Source organism: Cavia porcellus, unplaced genomic scaffold (genome assembly GCF_034190915.1).
Source record: "Cavia porcellus strain 051 isolate PalLab524CR breed Dunkin Hartley unplaced genomic scaffold, mCavPor4.1 scaffold_28, whole genome shotgun sequence".
NCBI lineage: Eukaryota > Metazoa > Chordata > Mammalia > Rodentia > Caviidae > Cavia > Cavia porcellus.
The window spans coordinates 41,872,719-41,876,382 of NW_026947511.1; the positions used below are offsets into that span (position 1 = coordinate 41,872,719).

The following is a 3,664-nucleotide window of genomic DNA, read 5'->3' on the forward strand; positions in this document are numbered from 1 at the left end:
CAAAGCATTCTTGCTGAGCGGTACCCACAGCCCCTGTTTTGTATTTTATTTTGAGAAAGGGTCTCACTAAGTGACTAAATTGTTCAGGCTGGGGTTGAATTTGTGATCTGCCTGCCTCAGCCTCCCAGTGACTGAGATGACAGGTACTGAGCACTACGTTAAAGATTAAACGAACAACGAGGAGGGCCTGGCACTGGCTCTGGTGCCTAGGAAGGCAGGCTGCTCGGGGTCAGCCCCCAGCAACACCAGCCTTGCTCTCCCCTCGCCCCCTCCACCTCCCCCACAGCTCAGCACCCCCAGGCAGCTTTGCCGCTGTTCCATGTGGAGATGGGGACTTCACGGGGTGGGGTTGTCTGGCAGATTCGGGTTCCTCACCCCCAATGGTGACCTGTGTCTTACCCTTTGAGATCTCACTGACATAGTGGAGTCAAAACGTTCTATCTGGCCTGGGGCCTTTGAAGCTGAACTTCAAAGAGGGATGTTGACAGTGATCCCAGGAGTCCTGGACCCTAAGTCTTTGTCTAACCATCTTTCTGCCCTCCCTTCCTGCCTGCTGGGTCTTAGGCAGATTCTATTGCTTGTGGTGAGATCGCCCCCACTCTGGACACCTGGGGTTCATCTCTCATCTGCATGAGGCAGGATGCTCTGACCTCCCCCTGCAAACCTCCTCCAGCTGCGGCCCACCTCTCGCTGCTTGGTGTATGATGTGTTCACTGTGGAGGGGAGGGGCCGCATCAGCTCAGACTTCAGCCTTGCCATCCCCACCTGGCACCTGTCACCTTGCCTCCCACGCTAGGCTGCCAGACCCAGAACGACCCTCCCACCCAGCAGACCTGGGGCCCAGGCCAGCACGTGGTCCTTGCAAACCCTCCTCCGGCAAAGCAGAGCTGCAGGGACGCATCCTGGGGCCTGCATCCCTGGGAAGGGGAGGTGGGGACAGAGCCTTCCTCTGCAACAGTCCCTCTCCACAGCCCCTGGGTGCCAGGAGGAAGTCCCCTGTGGGAGCTGCAACTGTGTCCTCTGCTGGAATTCCCCTACCCGGGTGAGTGTGGTGTTTATGCCCGGCTCCTTTTCTGTCTTCTTGGACACCAGAGGAGGAGGAGTGGTGGAAGTGGGTGGCCTGGTTGGACAGAGGTCACTGCCGTGGTTTCCCTGTGCTGTGTGCCCCCACTTAGTAAACCTTCAGCAGGAGGGCGGAGCAGCAAGGTTTATTTTCTTGAGCAAGGGGGGACTGAAAGATGAAGAAAGAGAAGGTGGGCTTAACAGGCAGGCAGGAAGCTGACTGTGATATTTTATTCATTCACCATGCACGCCTTCCTTGGGTAATTACTGTGCCCATGCACTGTTTCGGGGTACATGGGCCTAACAGTGAGCCGGCTGGCACAGACCCTGCACCACACAGCCCTCAGATGAGAGGGTAAGAGAGGCAAGCAGATCGTCACTAAAACTCCAGGGGGCAGAGAGGGACTCAGCAGTTCCACGGAGCCAGGAACACAAGGTCTCCCAAAGTCTGTGTACCGGAAGTGATGTAATGCAGGAAACTGGTTAACGGGTGATGGCACTGAGAGAAGCGGGGAGCAGCCACGCACCTGGGCTGGAGCTCAGGCCGGAGCCAGCGCTGGGTGGGCCTGGTCCCCAGGGGAGGGGGTGTCACAGGACTGAGTGCCAGTTCCAGGTGGAGGCGGCCCTGGGCAGGAGCTGCTGCTGGGACCCCGGAGCCCGAAGAGAGGGACAAGCGGGTGTCCTGGAAGCTACATGCCCGGCCTCACACAATGAGCTGTGGCTGAGTTGGCAGCGTGAGCTCTTTCCAGGGACCTCATTGGAGGCAGCAGGTTACAGGTTCGATTCCTAGGCTGCCGTGACCACAGTGGCTTCACAGCATGGACCCTCTGGGGGGCTGGAAGTCTGACACCACACCATCTGCTGGGCTGCGCTCTCTCCAAGGCTCCGGGGCGGGGGCCGAGACTGGGCCCCTGCTTTCTCTTTGCTTCCGGTGTCCCTGGGAGTCCTCAGGTCTCCTCGCCAACTCTGTCTCTGGTGCCATGCTGTCCCGTAGCTGGCTCCTCTTGGCATCTCACCTCTTGTAGGGAATTAGGGGTCCACTCCCATGAGACTTCACCTCAGCTCAGTACATCTGCAGCCAATAACCCTGTTTCCAAATACACATGATCAGAAGGACTTGACTATTTCATTTTGGGAGGCAGATTTAAATCAAATATGACATCAAGGAAAGTCTTTGGAAAGGAGTTTCCTTCCTGGTAAGGCAGCAGCAACATGGAATGGCAGAACAGAATCCCCACACACTATGTCCTTCTCGTGTTTAACTCCATGGTGTGAAGATGTGATGTCCAGAGCTGTGGCAGCCTTCTTGGCCCCCTGGTGGGGGAATCTTTCTTTCATTGTCAGCAAAGGGCAGTGCCCCTGCCCCAACCCTCATAGGCCATCTGTTCTGCTGTAATGAAATATCTGAGACAGTAATGTATAAAAGAGAGAAGTCTTTTTCTCACCGTTCCTGAAGCTCAGAAGTTCAAGCTCGAGGCACTGGCAGGTGGTGGGTTCACTTGTCTGGTGAAGCTGCTCTCTGCTTTCAGGACAGAGTCTGGTCTGCGTGTCCCCTGGAGCGGTGTGAGCCCGAATCCTTACATAGTGGAACAGGTGATGATGGGTGAAAGCAGAATTTTGCTGAGTTGCCAGGCTGAGCTCAATCTTACGATCCTCCTGCCTCAGCCTCCTAGAGGGCTGAGGGCTGAGATAACCTCTGCATGGGCAGGGGCAAGTTTGAACATGGGTTTCTGGGTGGATACTGTCATTCAACTCATGGAAGTTCCTATCAGCTAGTGACACCCGCCTTCCCCACTCAGTCTAGGGTGGTGTAAGAGCTGTGGGAATCCCTTCGGGGCATCTAATCATCCCTGGATGCATGGGAGACTGAGGCCCAGCAGGGGAAGGGCCTCATTCCGGGCCACGTGGAGTCTGGGGACAAGGCCAGCACCCTGTCTCCCCATGTCTGTCTGGCTGCCGTGGGGGAGGAGGAGGTGTGTGAGCAGCGCACCCATGGGTGGGCCTCTCTGAGCCCACAGGAGCAGGGACAGGAGATGTGGGGGCTGGGAGCCTCGTTCGCCTCAGGGACATACTTTTGTTCTGATCACATGAGGAAGCAGGGCTGCTGCTCGGAATTACGCACCTGGGAAGGACGGGGCCTTTCATCTCATCAAGGGAGGGCTCTGCACCAGCCCCGCTGGGCAGGAGGCAGCTGTGAGCCTTCAGGGGCGGCGGGAGCAGGGCAGCAGAAGTGCCCAGGCCTCTCCTTCCTCCAGGACCCATGTGCGGTCCCGCCTCCTTCCTTTCTTCCTTCCTTCCTTCCTTCCTTCCTTCCTTCCTTCCTTCCTTCCTTCCTTCCTTCCTTCCTTCCTTCCTTCCTTCCTTCCTTCTTTCCTCCCTAGCCGCCCGTGCCCGCCATCAGCCCCAGAACCTGGGAGGACCTCACAGCAGTCAGCATGGGTCTGGCTGCTCGCCAAGAATGCAGGGAACTCTAACTTCATCAGCTTAATTGAATTAAGATTGTGGACTTCACTGAACCGGGGCTGTGCGGAGCGGGATGCGAGCTCCTGCAGCATCTCCGGCATCTCTGTGCCCACCTGGGCTGTGTACCTGCTGGGAAACT

At 57.2% G+C, this 3,664-nt stretch overlaps 1 long non-coding RNA gene across 1 annotated transcript; it reads right to left on the minus strand.

Moving 5' to 3' along the window:
* Nucleotides 1-803: 803 nt before the first annotated feature.
* Nucleotides 804-3,422, minus strand: LOC134473692 (uncharacterized). Its single transcript, XR_010044081.1, has 3 exons — nucleotides 3,185-3,422; nucleotides 2,508-2,638; nucleotides 804-2,149 (listed from the first exon to the last, which is right to left on the minus strand). It is a non-coding gene; the product is annotated as an uncharacterized LOC134473692 (long non-coding RNA).
* Between the last annotated feature and the right edge of the window lie 242 nt (nucleotides 3,423-3,664).